The 20,033-nt window shown below is 35.2% G+C and overlaps 1 long non-coding RNA gene across 1 annotated transcript; it reads right to left on the bottom strand.

Annotated features, from left to right (window-relative positions):
- Positions 1-869: 869 nt before the first annotated feature.
- On the bottom strand, positions 870-16,419 carry LOC144445085 (uncharacterized). Its single transcript, XR_013481877.1, has 3 exons — positions 16,365-16,419; positions 2,532-2,615; positions 870-1,513 (listed from the first exon to the last, which is right to left on the bottom strand). It is a non-coding gene; the product is annotated as an uncharacterized LOC144445085 (long non-coding RNA).
- Between the last annotated feature and the right edge of the window lie 3,614 nt (positions 16,420-20,033).

Here is a 20,033-nt window from a genome sequence, read left to right as displayed (position 1 = left end):
GTTTATGTCAAACCCCCCTCCCCTACCCGATAAACGAACGTTCACAAGTGCGACACATAATATTCCGGGGATTTTTTAAATGCACTCTTGTGTTTCCCAAAAGGAACATGTGCATTAAGGTTTGTTGCTGTAGGTTTACAGATATAACGTTCACAGAGTCTGACACGCAGACTAGAGAAACAAGCAGTAATGACCACGGTAATAACGCTATTTGGAGCAAACCTGTTGTCACCTATCGCAATGGGTTCAGCGTCAGAGACCTAAACATTCTGTTTTCGATGTATACTTTTCCTTGATCAGTGATCTATGAATTTCTTGTGCAAAACCAGTGTTAGAGTTATATGGTAAATATTTATTGGATTGACCAGGTAAAATATTCGTGATGGTAATTTCCGATGCGAGTCTCAAACGAAAAAGTGTGTCTCATATGAAATAGTATCACTTCATGGAACAAATCCCATTCTTGCCAAGACCATCGCATCGAGGAGGATGGAAGGTGTAGAGGGTTTATCAAACTAGATATTCTGACAAGATTAATATTTTTCTCTTTACTTCAGTTTTACACTAACCATAACTTAATATCGAATCCTGTCGATTATGAAAATCAAAAAAGAAAATCAAAAATGTAAGACCTTATATCACGAATACCCCAAGTTTAATATTTATGAATATATTATATGCCGAATAACCCATGTTTACTACTATATGCCAACATTATCGTGAGGGACGCCCAAAGTTTACTACTTCATAAATATTAAGTTGAACTTTATATAAGGAATAATGCAAAGTTTACTACTGGATGAATGTCAACCTTATCACAAGTTCACTACTAGATGAATATAAAACCGTATGTTTATATGCCGAATAACCAATGGGATTAATATCAACCGTGCGTGTATATGCCGAATAACCCAAGTTTGATACTGGATGAATACCCCTTTAATATGTCAAGTAACCCAAGTTTACTACTGGACTAATATAAATTACATGTACGGGTAGCACTTTGTGAATGTTTCCTCACCAATATTGATACCACGATTACGTATAACCAGTGTGTTAACATCCACCAGTAATATTATATATTTAAAATGTTAATGAAATCAAACTAGAAGTCAGATGACAATATCAAGCTTAAGCTTTAAGAAGCAACAGTGCTTACAATTTAATATTCAGATATTGGTGTTAGGATTATTCGATATACAATATATATCAAACGCAGGGATTGTGTTTCTTAATCACAAAATGGAAAAGATAGTGCGAAGCAGTTGACATCATCAAGATTAAGATTAAAATATAATATGCAAACTACTCGTACATAGAGTTCGGTCTTGTCATTTTGGGAATAAACGCCCTCTCATCAATGTCGTCTTTTCAGTTAAACATCATCGTCTCTTTGTACGTCGAAGCCGTCTTCATATCGTTTGTTCTGTACAGTGCGGCGTTGATTGGTATACTCGCGAGAGGCATCGTCAATATCAGCACGTTTGCCTGGCCGGCCAGTCCATCCTTTTTGCTATAAATGAAAGCATAATTAAAGATGAGGTCACAAATATGTTAACAAATGTTTGTTTTGTTTATCGTTAACTTTTAGTAACAAGTATTTTTCCCTACAAGGTGTCATGTAATAATCGATTTTAAACTCTTCTTTTGGCTTTACTACTAATGAGATACTTCTACCAATCGCCCTCAAGCGGCGAGCCTTAGTGGATGTCGGCGACCCCTGTATTTAGCGGAAAGAGAAGTTCTCCCAAATCCTTACTTTGTTAAATGACACCTTGCATGGAAAAAGTATTTGTAAAAAGTAAAATAAGTAACAGAAAAAATAAACAGTTGTAAACAAATAAAAAGGCCGTTTTCGATTTCCTATGATGAGATTAAAAATGTATCCCAAATATCAAAACACCTTGACCACCCTATGTCATTTAAAGAGAAGCACAACACAACTGCATTACATTCACAATTTCAAAAGGTAAAATTCACGTGATTAAAAAATAGACATTTATAATATATGTAAATTTACATACATATAAATAGGTAAAACATCCAACACGTATTTACTTAATAACTACCTGTTTAGATATTCCGAGCGAGAGAACCAGCGACATACATACATAGATACATACATACATACATACATACATACATACATACATACATACATACATACATACATACATACATACATACATACATACATACACACATACACGCATATACATACATACATACATACATACATACATACATACATACATACATACATACATACATACACAGAGACAGACAGACAGACAGACAGACAGACAGACAGACAGACATAGTGATTTCTTAATTCATGAGTTTTAAGATTTATTGCACAAAGTCTTGGTGTACAGACTTCAATCTTTTCGAATTCACAAGTTTACTCTCGACAGTCACTAGTAGAGATTTCAGAATACCAACGCATTCTTCCGAAAATATCTTACGAATTTATCTGCAACTGTTACTATATTTCTACCATACGTCATACATATAATAGCATTTATACTTACACCTAAAGCACTTGTCATGTAGATTTCACCAGAAATACAAAGGATAAGGAATAACCCAACAATGGCTGCCTTGTTCATAATGGTCTGAAAATAAAGATGTAAATATGAAACATTGTAGCACATGCCCATGATATAAACAGAAAGTTGTTACTCCCCTTTTCGAACATAAATTTTGCATTTCTTATCTAATCCCAAACTAATGTACACGGTTGCCACAACTTTTTATATTCCACTAGAAATTAAATGCTGTCTTTGCTAGAATTTGCAATAATGTTCTCGTTGACGTTGTCTCAAAAAATATATTATTCACACATATCATTTCGGAAAATATAGAAATATAACGTGTTGGTTATTATTTTTAGTCATACACCCTTTCCTTACAGTACAAATATGCTGTAAGTAGTGGAAGACATAATTCACTAAACAGTTAACTTGTTATTCCAGTACTTATAATTGTTTTCTTTCGATGCAAGGACTTATAACATCTGTATTAAAAAACTATTACTTGAACAAAGAAAGGTATATAACTTTGATTTGAAAAATGGGAAAGCTTAATTTATAGACAGTGGAACTGTTAGTTGGAGTGGTACTGTTGGTAGTTGAGCTAATAGTTGTGTTGTTAGTCGCAGTGGTATTGGTGGTTGTAGTAGTGTTGTTAGTAGCAGTGGTAACTTGTGGTAATAGTAGTGGTGTTGGTAGTATATGCGTTGTTGGTAGCATTGGCATTGGTAGAAGTAGTGCTAATAGTGGTGTTGTTTGTAGCAGTAGTGTTGTTAGTAGCAGTGGTATTGATGGTGATGGTAGTAGTAGTAGTAGTAGTAGTAGTTGTAGTAGTAGTAGTAGTAGTAGTAGTAGTGGTGGTGGTAGTGTTGGTGGTAGTGGTAGTGGCTGTGTTGTTTGTAGCATGGTGTTAAGCAGTGTCGGTGGTTTTGTTAGTTGTAGTATTGGTGGTAGTAGTGGTGTTGTTAGTAGCCGTGTTATTGTTAGTAGTATGGTATTTATTGATGTAATGGCGAGGTGTCGGAGTGGGTTGGGAAGATATTAAAGTTAGTGGAGGGGACATGTTAACAACGTCTTGGATATAGTACAGTAATAGGTATGAGAGTGACATCAACAGTAGAAATCTTCATTACTCGAAAATGGCAATATATATGAATTTGCGAAGTAAGAATGTTTGTATTATGGAAACTGATATACAATGCCAGAGAAGGGACACTCATAAAGAAAGATAGATAGATAAGCATAAAGCTTGCAATGGATAATAGTAATACCATAAATATTAATTCAAACTACAACACAAAATAAACATTTAAGATTTGATAATTCCTCTGTTGACAAAAGACACAAGTGATAAGGTCACATTGATTAATGAGACAGAGCCGGGTCAAGTAATGTTATTCTATCCTAATGAGTAGAGGTCACATGTCATCTTAGAGTGATAAATTGTGTCCCAATTGAATCAACAGCTGTCTAGCTAGAATTATTTAGCACGGGTCAATAAACTGGCTATTGCTGAATTGAATTAATTATATTAATAAACATTTACTAAATAAGGTTAAGAGAGAATCTTTTGTTGTAAACAATTTGTTTGTTAACCATATTTGTAATACGGAATGAACGATGTTTTAAATAAAAATGTTGATGACGTATGCGTTTGAAGTAGCTGTGGAATTCGCTATTCCGGGGACTAAGTCAGTTGGCGACTGAAGTGAAGAGCGATACCATCGGGTTCTTGAGAAATTGTGAGCTGAGCTGAAATTACTTGAAAGAACTTTGACAATTAACTGTAATTGACTGGAACTGAGGCGAATAGCTCCCTATGCTGCAAATCGTATAAGTCATTCAACACAAAAGTAATATTTGTGTCCTTGTGAGTTTCTTCTTTTTACAGAGCACTGTTTCGTGAAATCGGTACCTCTCAGATTGCTATCCGGGCGAGTCCAAAGTTTACCGCTGAATACGGGTCAACGTTGCAGCTACCAAATTCAGCGTTGTAACACTGGTGTAAAATCCGGGCTGGACAGTGCTATTCAAAGAATCAACAGGTAAAAAAGTACAATCGCAAAACGTAAGTACTTTATAAGACATTATATGCTACTACGATCGGGCCGTATACTGAGACAGCCAGACATACCACAAATTCCTCTTGCACAAATGGCAAACTTGGAGAACAATTTACAGATTGATCAAGACATAATACCAATTGTACCAATTGATCACAACCTACAACCAAATATTCCAATTGCACAAAATTTGGAACAAAATAATCAAGCTGACCCTATTCATAACATTCAAAATCTAATACAAGATGTGAATAACAGAATAGGAAGAGTCCAGATAAGTGATGAGAAACCGCCTTACTATTATGGCAAAGAAGATGAATCACCAGAACGATGGTTGAATAAATTTGATGCATTTGCTGTATTAAAGAACTTAAATGACGATCAAAAAGTTCAATACTTTATATTATTGATAAGAGATGTTGCTGAAAGATGGTATGTAGACTTGGACGAAAATCAGGCACAAAATTGGAATGAATTGCGGCCTTTATTTATTGCAAGATTTCATCGTATTCAACCAAGATGGCTCGTTGATCAGCAATTAAGTTTGATAAAACAACGACAAAATGAATCTGTGGATGACTATTCCAGCCGATTACGGGAAAAATGTGCTAAAGCAATGCGCACGGCCCCAGAAATTTTAAGTTTATTTTTACAGGGTTTGCGTCATGAAATCAAGATAGCAACTTTATCCCGGGAACCAAATGACTTTGAAAATGCGTTTTCAGCGGCCAAGACAGCAGAAATCATATCTCAACTACCAAACCACGACAGCCAGCTGACATCCAGAAACACAACATTGAAGTTGCCCAAGAACAGGATTGATCAAGAATTGCATGACGACATGGTGGAGCTCACTACACAATTACGACAAAAAAATGAATTGCTCACTCGTCGAAATGAAGAATTGCAACAACAGGTACAGTCTCAAACATTTTCTGACAATCGGGCGGGATATTACCCTCAGACACAAAGAAATCTTCAATTTCGTCAAAATCAGGGCAATTATTTTGCAGTAGGCCGGCCAAATTTCAATACAAACAGGCCTATGTATGACCGTCAAAATAATTTTGATAAAAATCGCCCAAGATATGGCGGAAGAGAAATTATGTCTGGCAGACAAATATGTAGAAATTGTAATCGTTCAGGTCATATGGCCCCATCCTGCCCAGAAAGAAATAACAGAGGTTGTTATTCATGTGGTCAAATAGGTCACATAGCTAGAAATTGTCCAAGACCTACCTATAGTCGTTTTTATTCAAAAAACGATTAAGGAGTGTGAGAAATATCAAATCCAAAGAGCCTAATATGTCTCACACGCCCAAATTAAATTCTGTAAAATCTGCTGATTTAAAGGTACAATCTAACAATTTGATCACTATTAAAATTTTCAATACTGCAATTTCGGCTTTGATCGACTCTGGAGCTACAATAAACGTAGTTTCCACAAAACTATTTGAAAAAATTCCACAGCTAAAAAAGTTCAAAATTAAAAGACCTAAATACAAATGTATAGAATTACCAAACAATCAGCAGATTCCTATTCAAGGCTATGTAAAAATTCCAATACGTATTGAAAATCAACTAATCAATGTTCCAGTGCATTTGGTTAAGGACATAGATAGAGATTTGATCTTAGGAATGGAATTTTTAGAGCAGCACAAAGCAATAATTGATTTTGCACACAAGAAATTATTCATCCATGCCAATGCAGTCTTGAGACCAGCTAAAAAATATGTCATACCCCCTAGGTGTGAATGCATAATTTCGGCTAAGCTAAGGGGCTCATTTCCGAATGGACTAATAGGAACCACTACCAACATGACGTCACTACATTACTTAGGCATTCAAGTTGCACGAGTATTAGCATCTACTTATGAGGGTTCAGTTCCAATCAGGTTGATCAACACATCTAACAATGAGGCCATATTAGGTAGGCATATTCGATTGGGCACTTTCAGACCACTCCCAGACGGAACCACTCTACATGACTTTGACATGACGGACACATATTTAAATAATAAGACACACCCTTCTCAGACAAATCCCTCTTTAGAACGGGAAGAATTTCATTCATTATTTGACTTCACTGGGCAATGCTCTAACTTGACAAATAGCCAAATTAATGACTTACAAGAAGTACTATGGAGAAATAGGCGAGCATTCGTAGATAATTCAAACACTTTGGGTTATTGTGATATTATTAAACATACTATTGATTTAGAACCTAATGCCAAAGTGAAACCAAAGGCACCCTATAGAGTATCCCCTGACAAGCGTGAGGAAATTTCGAGACAAACAAATGACCTTTTAAGACAAAATATAATTCGACGTAGCAAATCCCCATTTAGTGCACCTGTACTTTTGGTCAAAAAACCTTCAGGCTCATGGCGTCTTGTGATTGACTATCGTGAATTAAATAAGGTGACAATAATTTACAATCATCCGCTCCCAAATATTTCAGATAGTTTAGAAATGATCGGGGCCCAAAGTCCCAAATATTTTTCTACACTTGATATGACTAGTGGATTTTGGCAAATTGCCCTTGATGAAAAAGATTCACATAAGACGGCATTTGTTACTCATGATGGAAAGTTTGAGTTCAAGACACTTCCACAAGGATTACGTAACTCAAGTAGTAGCTTTCAACGCAGTATAGAATTTATTTTAAATCAATTACAATATAAAATATGTATTTGTTACGTGGACGATATTTTAATATTTGCAACAACGTTTCGACAACACCTTCAAAACCTTGACATTGTTCTAGGTAGGTTAATAAATGCAAATTTGAAATTAAGCCCGCGAAAATGTATATTTGGAAAAAGGGAAGTTAAATTCCTAGGTCATATCTTGAACGAAAATGGCATCTCAACTGACCCAAAAAAGGTCGACGCAATATTAAAATTTCCCGTACCAACGAAAGTATCACAACTTCAATCGTTCTTAGGTTGCGCAGGATATTACAGACGATTTATTCATAACTATTCAAAAATAGCAAATCCTCTACACAAATTGCTTGCAAAGAGTGCAAAATTCATATGGACTAATGACTGTCAACAGGCTTTTGATACGTTAAAAAAGGCGTTGACATCAAAACCAATATTGGCGTTCCCACGTTTTAATGAGGAATTTCTATTATATACGGACGCGTCAGCATACAGTGTAGGATTCATTTTAGCCCAAGTTCAAGATGGCATAGAAAGAGTCATTTCTTATGGTGGTCGTACTCTAAATCCAGCACAACGAAATTACACCTGTACAGAACGTGAAGGTCTCGCGGTAATACATGCATTAACACAATGTGATATTTACTTGAGAGGAAACAAATTCACAATCATTACAGATCATGCAAATTTGATCTACCTATTCAAAATGAAAACTCCAAGCGGCAGGCTAGCCAGATGGGTACTCAAAGTACAAGGTTACAATTACGACATTCTTTTCAGACCTGGAGCAAAAATTCCACATGCGGACAGTTTGTCGCGCCGCGAATATCCACCTGAAAAATATCAAAACTCCGAAATTACACCGACAGACACCGACAATACTAATTCAGATGACATAAATTATACACACAATCAGTCACAGCTAACTATGAATGAAATTTCTAACATTCCAGAGATAGCCAATTTACAACTCAACACGCAAGAAGATATCCTTACAGACATCAGACATCTATACGACTCGTCTGAAACTGATATCATGACTGACCAGCTGTGTAATGCATCCACTCAATCAATCGACTCCAATGACACACTAACCGATCATAGTGAGATTGATAATACACATACTGGCATTAATAAACTCTACAATTTACAACGTCAGGACAAACACTTATTACCAATGATTAATTATTTAACCAATGATGGCGAGTTACCTTCAGACTCAAAGCATGCACAGAAGATAATACAAAGCAGTGACAATTTTACCATTTTGAATGGTATATTATATCATTACTGGTCCCCTACAGGTAAGTCAGCTAAAGCTCATAACTGTATTCGACAGTTAGTAATTCCGAAATCCTTACAACTATACATATTAAGGAGGGTTCATGATGACGTCACAGCAGGACACTTGGGTACCTCACGAACGTTACAGGCTATCAGATTACGTTATTATTGGGACACCTTAATCAAAGACGTGACAGTTTACGTGGCATCCTGTGTCTTCTGTCACTCACGGAAACGAGGTATTCGATATCGTCAAAAATTACTTCCTATACCAGTAAATGGTTTATTTGATAAGATAGGAATTGATTTTGTGGGAAAGTTGCCCACTACAAAATCTGGAAATAGTTATATTTTGGTAATCACAGAATACCTTACCAAATTTTGTTGGGCTTTCCCAACAGCAAATTGCAAAGCCGAAACAGTTTCTCGAATATTGTTCGAACACATCTTCTGTCAATTTGGATTTCCAAATTCATTGTTGTCAGACCAAGGTTCTTCCTTTATGTCTCAAATTGTAACGGAATTATGTCGATATTTTGATGTTATTAAGCAACGCAGCTCACCTTATATGCCTACTACGAACGGAAGTGTGGAATGCTTAAACAAATCAATAATAAATATGCTTAGCATATATGTAAACTGTCAAAGTTCAGACTGGGACACATATCTCCAATCTGTTCTATTTGCATATAGGGCAACCCCACATGAAGCAACTGGAATCACACCATTCTGTGCCCTATTTGGCACAGAACCACGATTACCAGTTGATGCTGAAATTTTGCCAAGATTGGGTAAATCACGCAATATTCAGTATCATTTAGATGAATTAGCTCATGCTAGAAATCTTGCAATATCACTCGCAAAACAAAATATCCAGAAAGCTCAACACAAAATGAAAACATATTTTGATGCAAAAAAAGCACATGATCACAGATTCAAAGTGGGTGATGTCGTATATCTACATCACCCAGCAGTCAAATTGGGTCGAACACCTAAATTTCACCACCCTTTTCGTGGGCCATTTCGAATAATCGAACAAGTTTCACCAGTAAATTTCAAGTTGGAATACATAACAGGTGATAAGAAATATCCTAAGCTAATCCATGCAAATCGTTTAAAGCATGCACGCTTAAGACCTCCACAATTCCTAAGTGACAACAATAATACAACTACATTAACAGCCAGCGAAGCTCCTCTCAGGGATAATAGCAACTCTGCCACTAACAACAATAATATCACATCAAACACTGATAAAAATAATAGAAGACAAACAACTATGACGGACTACCACATGAACTCAGAAACTGAATATTATTCGTGTTCGGAAACAACTTCAAATCAACACACCAACAGTCCTAGAGGACAATCGTGGAGAAAAAATATCCGCAATAGAGCTGAGTTAAGACGGGAAAAACGGTATACCCACCAAAATCAGACTGATGACAGTTCTGATGCAATTACAAATACATTAACCGCTGAAAATGATCAAACGTTTTATAACGTTCAAAAAATCATCCGTGGTAGGTACAAAAATGGTAAACTACAGTATTTAATTAAATGGGAAGGTTATTCATCAGAGTTTAATAGTTGGGAACCTGTTGAAAACTTGAATCAATTAGCACTAAACATTCTCAAGGACCATCCTGTTTTTATATCAGGTTCACGAACTTATAAACATCATCTTTAAGTATACACTTAAGGTCACTCAAAGACAATGACACAGTAAACCACCTGTTTGATCACTGCAATCCTTTACAACAAATATTACCATATAGCATGTATAAATTTCTTATATTTGGTCATCAAATATCAAAAAATGTTTACCGTATGAGTCAATCACATTATTTAAAGTTCATGTTTAAGAGTGGTCATTTAGAAAACCCTCATGATTGATTCTGCAAGTTATACCTAATAAGGAATTAGATATAAATACAGCTGTGATTGTGTGAATAATTGAACAGTCTGGCCAGACGATGTGTGTTAGGGGCCACAAGGGTACTTCTTAAGTGACCACTCAAAAAACAACTAGTTTTAATCACAAGAAATAGGTCCTCCAATTGTACTTTCTCATTTGTCACTGGTGTCACAAAACAATGTCACATTTCATTACCATATTGGGCTACAAATTTTTGACTAATGTACGGTAAATATTTCATACATGTCACTAGTGTTCCAACTTGCAATACACTTCCATTTCAATAACATTACTTTGAATGAACACTTCCTGTTTAAATATACTGAGGTTTCAAAATGACTATTTGGCTTAACGAGGAACACGGAATATGGGCAATGGAAGCTCTGGATTGTAATTGTCTTCTACGAGAGGATTCATTTTATGAAGCTTTACGTCAACATTGCGACCCAGCTGATTTAGAATTCTTACGTTTACAACGTATAGCTGCAACTCCTGCAAATGAAGACTACACACCCATTTTCGAGGATAGTGTTGAAATCAGCCCACGGAATATTAAGTATCTTTATAATATGGATAAAGTAACATATCAAGGTATTATCAATGACCACGCAAATTTAGTCGAATATGCTTTAAAAAATTATAATTTACATTTCCCTTCTAATCCTTATCTTCATTGGAAGACATATGTCACCGCCACGGCTATAGAGCACTCCAAGCTAAATAGTTTGAAGGTTATCTTAGCCTATTTTTCAAAAAATAATACTCCTTGGCATTCGCTGAGAATTGACGTGCTTTGTTATGCATTATTCATGTGCTATAATTATCGAAGTTTAGGTACTTTTGGAAATCATGATGAAAAATTCCGTAAAGCACATGAAGTATTAATATATGTCATGTCATGTGTGCAGGCGCGCACAAAATTATCACAGGCTCTTTTCAATTCCATGCTTAAAGCTGAATCATTACAATCATATTTTGAACCCCTAATTCCATATTTTAACCAACCAGATGACTTGTTTGCTTTATGTGTCTTTAAGATAAGAGACTGTATTTCTTTAGGAAGAAATCCAAAGTTTTATGGAGGTACCATCAAATTGTCACAATCAAAACGTGACGCCGGCCGTCTTGTATCACAATTACCTCTCCCCAAAAGAATCCAACAAGCCATATTAGATTCACATGATATTTTTACCGCTACAACTTTTCCTACAAATCCGGATGAACCACATCGTTACACTTATAAGTTCTACAATAGCCAATGTGGCAGATTCACTGAATATGAAAATTCTGAAGATCATGGTGAAAATTGTGATTGCTTAAATTTAACATCTTTGGACAACATATATGTTACACCATATTATAACGCATATTTATTTCCACCAATTGATGACACATATTTATTTCCTCACAAAGGACAATAAACACTATTGACTAGAATTTCGAACATCTCTCAAATTCTTCGTATACCTCACATAAATTGTTATCTCCATATCCGTCATGCTCTGACCTTATATGGTAAAATAACTTCTGACTATCCTCAGCCTCGCTTTCAAAATCACACAAGTAAATATTTCTTAAATATCTTACGTGGTCACATCATTAAATGATAACATTGATTAGCTCACTTCATCGATCACCATGGACCGGAGAACATTTCTGTTTACAATGCTAAAGGCAACAGTCTTCTTCTATGTCATGCTTTTTCCATTATTATATGCAAAAAGTGACTCGGATTATGACTTCATGGCCACAGATGATGTACAACGTCTAAATTATGGTGTGATTTTCGAAAAGGTAGCAGTCATTGAAGCTTCTGCTAGCAGTTGGTCACTCACTATAGCGGTTCCATGGCTGGATATACACGAGATTGTGAAAGTTACATCAACATTTCAGCATAAACAGGTGTGTCTTTTAAATATTACTGATGCTATGTGTGATGAATTCTCTGCTTCCATCAAGACGTTAAACTATCGCATAAAGTACAAGCTGAAAGAGTTACGTCATTACTTAAATGAACTAGATCGACTTTCATCATTCAAGTATGGAAATAAGGGATTTGATAATGGTTATAATTCAGAACGAAAGACCAGGTCAATTTTGCCAATAATTGGGCAAATTTCTAAAACTCTATTTGGAACAGCAACAACGAAAGATGTCTCGATTTTAGCACGTCATATTTCATCAGTTGAACAAGAACTAGCAAATCAACGTACAGGATTACGTCATTTTAGTGCTGACCTGAGTTCCGTACTCAAGATTACAAATCGACGAATTGACAATTTGTGGTCTTCTGTCAATAACACTTTTTCAACGGTAGAACAATTGACTCTTGCAGTAGCAGACATTGAACGACTCCGATTACAAACACAGCGACAGGACCATAGTTATCATCTTTCAAATGATCAATTTCATCGTTATATGTTACTTTTAAATGCTCTGGATGATAGATCACGTACATTGGATGTTTTAATAGCCAAAGCTACAGAACGTTTAATTGGTATGCAAACCTTGCTGGAAGGCTATTTACCACCAGAATTTGTCTCTTCCAAACTTTTAGAAAATTCACTGCAAAAGTTACAAGACAACTTTCAGAAAAAATATTCACAATATCATTTGTGTCACGAAACCGCATCATATTATCACCGTCAAAAAGGAGCTACTTTTTATAGAAACGGCCACAATATTTACATCAATATTCCAGTACCTTTATGTCGTCATTCATTGATTTTCGATGTATTTAAGGTAATTCATTTGCCAATTCCTTCCTTTCCATCAGTAGCACAAAATACAAACGGAACTGCGATTTCACAATCTGTTACTGTCTTAAATAACTTGCCAAATTATTTTGCAATACAGCGAAATGGAGATTATTTTCTAGAAATGTCAACAGCTGAATTTCAAACATGTCAAGGTTTATCCATTCTTATTTGTCAACCACTTACAATTTTGAAACCAGACTTACCATCATGTGCTCGTGCAGTATTATTGAATCAACATTCTAAAGTCTTGAAATGGTGTAATCCTCAAATAATTGTTCGTCACACAGGCATTCAAAGAGCCCAGGTGCTGCGAAATTCGCAAGTATTAATTCAGGGTTATTCATCAGATTGGCATCTTTCTTGTAATGATGCAATATTGCAGAAAATTGAAAAGTGTCATTTTTGTGTGATCACGATACCTTGCGGTTGTTTACTATTCTCAAAAAAATACTACATAGATACCTTGGGAAATAGTTGCCAACAAGATCATGATATCGTATATAGTCATACTTTGAATATTCCGGTTCTTATGTCTTTATATAGTACAGCCCTTCCTACTTTGAAATTATCTACCTTAAGCGACAATCCTACATCAGTTCAATTGCCAGATGTACAAATATTAGAGACTGAGTGGAAACAAACTTTAAGCACAGAAAACGATATCAAAATTGATTTGAATCGTGCTGCCACTATGCTTCGTGATAATTCCAAAGTCTTTCTTACTCCTATGGATCAATTTCGGCAGGAGAACATAAACTTTAATGATGATCCATCAGTATTTACAATGTTTCCAAATTCAATTTGGGTGACCCTAGCATTATCGTGTGTTAACTTGGCATTGTCCATATATCTGATGTGGAAAATGAGAAATTTTAGTATAGCGTTGCAAATCTTATTGGCCAAAAGAGTTGAAGCGCAGGAAATTTCTTGGTTCATATCTACAAACCCATCCCCTACAAAACCATTTGAACCTCCACATAACACCGATTATATTAAATATATTGTTGAGGCAATATGTATTTTTGCTCTCTGTATCATATTTATGATTACTTATAAGTACTGCCTACGTGCCATTAAACAATATTGGCACAAACTGATGGTTAAGACAACGGCTTCTGAGGCCAGTCCAATTGATCATGAAATGCATGTCATCCCGATATTGCCTACTATTTCAGATCATCCTATGTGTGATTCTAGTAAGGACATGACCTCTTTGCCTAGTTGCACAATTCATGACAACCCTTTACAGGGCCCCTTCATTCATGAAGATGCTAGACTCGTAAACAGTAGATTAAGTGGTGTGACGACAGACATCCACGCTAGCAACGGTAACGACATTAGCCGACAGACTAGTGCAACTGCGACTCCACTTCAACCTCAAAACTCTATTCCGAAATGTGACCCCTTGAACTTGACATGGTTTACAATTTAAGGAACAATCGCTGGAATTTTGATGGTTAACAGTTATCAAATTTAATGAACAATTAATTGTTTTAATGGTACCTATTTTATTTTGACGTCTAATTAGATTTAATTAAGGACTTTTAGTCTCTGAACATTGAGATAACTTTCACACTGAAAATTGAGAGACAGTTGTGATCTCAATACTTTAACTTTTAAATGTCTTTAAGGAACAAAGTTGTTGAGCTACTTTCAACTTTCACGTCATCATATTGACGTTTCTTTTCAGTTCCTCAATATTATTATATGAAGACACAAACTTTTGAACTCTTAACATTTTCAACTCTAATTGTTGAAATGAATTTGAACTCTTAGACTCTCGGACAGTTTTGAACTTTTACAAGTTCACATGAAACATTTTGACGATTTAAATTTTCAATTAAGAACAATTTTGCAACTCTTTTTGCCTTTTATAATTAAGAATTATTTAAGATAATTAAGTTAATTAAGCTAAATAAGTGAATTTTGTGAACAAATTTTGATCGATATTACAAAACCTTTGTCTCACGACATCTCAACAAACCCTTTTACCATTTCTTTGGCATTTAAGCTATCTTCACATTTCCGACTTTCCAAATTTTTACGGATTATCAGGTTTTTACCTTAAAAAAAAAAAAAAAAAAAAAAAAAAAAAAAAAAAAAAAAAAAAAAAAAAAAAAAATTCCTTCTTTACTTTATATTTATCAAACTTTACTTGACTTGATGTATGATATAAACTATACGGGCTCGTCTGTCCTCAATAATCTCTTTGACAGTATGTGACCTTCATCTTTCAGTACCATCACTTTCGCTCTTCACAATATTTTGTAACCTAAATTAGCTTCTCTTACAATTAGGCTGGTTACGTGTTTTGGGGACAAAACATATTTTGACGGGGGGAATGGTGTTACGAGTCACAAAATAAACATTTAAGATTTGATAATTCCTCTGTTGACAAAAGACACAAGTGATAAGGTCACATTGATTAATGAGACAGAGCCGGGTCAAGTAATGTTATTCTATCCTAATGAGTAGAGGTCACATGTCATCTTAGAGTGATAAATTGTGTCCCAATTGAATCAACAGCTGTCTAGCTAGAATTATTTAGCACGGGTCAATAAACTGGCTATTGCTGAATTGAATTAATTATATTAATAAACATTTACTAAATAAGGTTAAGAGAGAATCTTTTGTTGTAAACAATTTGTTTGTTAACCATATTTGTAATACGGAATGAACGATGTTTTAAATAAAAATGTTGATGACGTATGCGTTTGAAGTAGCTGTGGAATTCGCTATTCCGGGGACTAAGTCAGTTGGCGACTGAAGTGAAGAGCGATACCATCGGGTTCTTGAGAAATTGTGAGCTGAGCTGAAATTACTTGAAAGAACTTTGACAATTAACTGTAATTGACTGGAACTGAGGCGAATAGCTCCCTATGCTGCAAATCGTATAAGTCATTCAACACAAAAGTAATATTTGTGTCCTTGTGAGTTTCTTCTTTTTACAGAGCACTGTTTCGTGAAATCGGTACCTCTCAGATTGCTATCCGGGCGAGTCCAAAGTTTACCGCTGAATACGGGTCAACGTTGCAGCTACCAAATTCAGCGTTGTAACACAAGTTGGTCACATCTTATAGTAAAATCGAATAACAGTGGGTAGGTATCTCCGATCAATGGTGAAGTACAAATGAAATAATACTTACAGTGAGTAGCTAGGTATCTGCTATCGTTTGGGAAGCGTCAAAGGATATCACAAGTTATCTGTTAACCTCCCTTGCCTTTTATAAGCTATAGCTCGTGTTTTATGAGTTATTGCCAACGTCATGAATACGCCCAATTGTCAAGTTAAGTTATTTATTATGATCAATGATTTTTGACCAACTACCAAGGTGATCGATTGCTATAATAGAAAAATGTAAAAGTTGAAGATTTGATATCGCCGTTGCGCAAAATTATGGCCCAGCTTCAGCAAACGAAATCATACACTATGAATCATTATGTACCAAATGGAAAAATATCTACACTGTCACAAGGCCCTTATTCTTTCAAGTGCAAAGCTACCACAGCTGCATCTGTTTGTTTCAAAGGACAGACAATACTACTACATTCGTAAAATGGTGATTCCTTGCTAGCAATTTGCGAAAGAAGTTGTTCTCAAATTGCGGCGTTGTACAGGTTTAAGGAAAATGGTACTGTATCTAGGAACGATATTCCATTGTAATAGTTTTGGTCTTTCAGTGTCATCTTTGAAGCAGATGAGAATCACAGCTTGAGATTTCAATTCTAACTTTTTATTCTAACAAACGTATCTCTTCAGATTTGTATGTTCTGAAGAAAAGATTAAGATTTGACAGATATGTTAATATACCAGCGATATGTTAATATACCAGGCCTGAAATATTTGAACGGCATTCTGGCAATGTACGTTTCGATTTCCATGGTCTGGTTTGTGGTTTTGTCCACAGTTACATTAGATCTCGCTGAATGCAGGACCGAATAAACAATTCACAACATCATGATATATAGATTCAAATCAAGCTTTCGTTGAAGATTTAAACTTGTCTCTACACTACACTACACTACACTACACTACACTACACTACACTACACTACACTACACTACACTACACTACATACAGATAATATTGACCACTAATTAAGCGATACAATCATGTGTTTTAAAAATAATTGACCACTTTTACGTCTTTTGTTATTTGATGAAGCAAAATTTCACACTTTATCTAATGAGATGGCGCTTGCCTACGGTAGAGTATGACATCTGAACACTTGTCTATCAGAAGTTTAAACATGATAGTATAACACTGACACCACAATTCAATTATAGAACAAGTCAAATGGATTCATACTAGTAGTAGTGTTATGCAGGTATCATGGTTAAGACGTAAAGTTTGACAAACGTTACAGTACAAGAAAGTTATGTGTGCCCTTGGAGTAATTATAGTCAGTATAATTACTCCAAGGTGTGCCAGAAACAAAAATCAGAGAGATACAATTGTTTCATTTGTCTGTCTCTTGCAGAGGGTTATTGATATACATTGTAATACAATTGTTGCATTGTATGTCTCTTGCAGAGGGTGATTAGTGTACATTGTAATATAATTGTTGCATTGTGTGCCTCTTTCAGAGGGTGATTGAATGATATACATTGTAATACAATTGATTTGTCTCTCTTGGGTGATTCATATATACTGTAATACCATTCTTGCAGTGTGTGTCTCTTGTAGAGGGTCCACTGCATGTGCCTATCTCTATAGTGTAAGTAAGTAAGATCACTTTATTCCATACTCTAAGGCCATCGGTCCATAACACAAATAAATATTACAAGATAAAGAGACGACATAAAACAACAGAAAATACATATTAAGCAGACAAATAAATACATATTACAAATCATCATTAAGATTCCGCCTCACATTCATAACGTGGAATACAAAAGTTGCTAAATTATGGATATGATCTATATTTGTAGTGAAAAGTCAACAAATTTCTATTAGAAGATGGATTCAAGTAATACCTAGGAATATATTTTGTCCTTATATTAGAAAAGAAAGTACAACCTAGTAAAAAAAAGGGTTCTCGTCTTCGACTTGATTTGAATCATATAAAAGAAAAATTCTCTGATATCTTTCTGTCCCACGTTTCCTGTCAGTCTCGACACATAAGTAATGAGATGAAGAACACAATCTTGCAAGCATTTGCATATGAATGGGATCTGTCAAATCCACTACATTCCAGTGATACCCATCCCCAAATCCATGGTACAGTAATTAGTTTGTTGCAATGTAATATCAAACAATTCTTTCTATTCAATCATCAACGTCAGTTATCTGTGATATGCAACGAAAGGTTATTATTATGCCCATAATACTTTTCACTTCTAGCAAAAAAAGTTGCCTCGAAATGTTTAAGCTATCCCTGGTCAAATTCACTACAATGTCATTTTTAAATTAAAAACATGGTGTGGGTGACAAAATACACGTGGGTGTGATTCGGTTGATACTGTTTTAAACACACTTGACGATTTTTAAGGTGAACGTGATAAATAAACTGTGAATGAGATTCGATAGAGAATGTTTTAAAGGCAGTTATCACTCTATTAATTAAGGTGCAAGGGATAAAGTATAGGTGATTCAGTTAAGACTGTTTTACATGCAGCTACTGACGTTTACTTAAGTGCACGGGAACATTTTTTTATTTCGATAATTAAGGTAATTTGTAAGTACGCTTTCGTTAAAATGCGTTGTTTGCCATTCCTTTGTATCCCCCCAAAATATATTCCATGTAAATAGCGTATTGTTCGATATGCAGACATACTTTGAAACTATAACTCCTGCATGTTCATTTTTGTGGGTTGGGGAGGGAGGACTTGCACTAGTTGAAAGTGTCCCCCACTGTATATTCATTGTATGAGGGGAAGAGGCGAGGCGAGCATGTGTTTGTTCAGCGTTATATCACAAGCTGCACCTTCAAGCTGAAATTTGTCAATTATTGTAGTACGAAGATAAGACGACCTGTGCTTGTCACGAGTTTCAGACTATAGCTGTAGGTGTTAAGCATGCATAGTACATATACTTCTGAACAGCATCATTATATATACCACATGACGTAAATTTGATTTCCAATTCGAGTTACCGTATCAACATCTTTTTCGGTTGAATAAGTTAAACATGGATATTTTAATGACAGAATGCTAGATAATACGGATATTGGTAGAATTTCACGTGTAGTAGTGATTCCATGACGAGTATCCTTAAAGATGCGTTTCGATGACAAAATCAGATGGAGTAAAATTAGAGAATGATATATTCTCTTTTGTACGAAAGAAATGAATAACGATATAGTTAAATTAATGTGTTGGTTTATTGATGCATAAAATGTTAAAGGTGAGACGAAGAGATTAGCCTTGATCCTCGATTAATACCAACATTTATTTCAAGAGACTTCAAGTTAATAACAGTTGAAATGCTTTGGTGTTTAATGTATAATTAATGTAGAGAATGTTACTAAAATTATCAGGAGCTACTCTCTGAAATAAGATGTATAATACTCTTTTTGGCGGATTGGTTTTATTGTTGTGCATGCATATTTGTACTTTGTTTATGAGGGGGTAAAGTAGAAAACACACGAACAAGGCCTACTGCATATTTACATCTTTGTGGAATTAACTCTGCGTGTGTGCGTGCGTGTGTGTGTGTATGTATGTATTTTTTATGTATGTACGTACGTACGTACGTATGTATGTATGTATGTATGTATGTATGTATGTATGTATGTATGTATGTATGTGATACTGTATGTGATACACATGCGCATGGTCAAGGGTATTTCCCTCTATCTGTCTGGCTGTATGT

Source organism: Glandiceps talaboti, chromosome 13 (assembly GCF_964340395.1).
Source record: "Glandiceps talaboti chromosome 13, keGlaTala1.1, whole genome shotgun sequence".
In the NCBI taxonomy this organism is placed as follows: domain Eukaryota; kingdom Metazoa; phylum Hemichordata; class Enteropneusta; family Spengelidae; genus Glandiceps; species Glandiceps talaboti.
The sequence above is the reverse complement of the archived record's forward strand: the minus strand, read 5'-3'. Positions and strand labels throughout refer to the sequence as shown.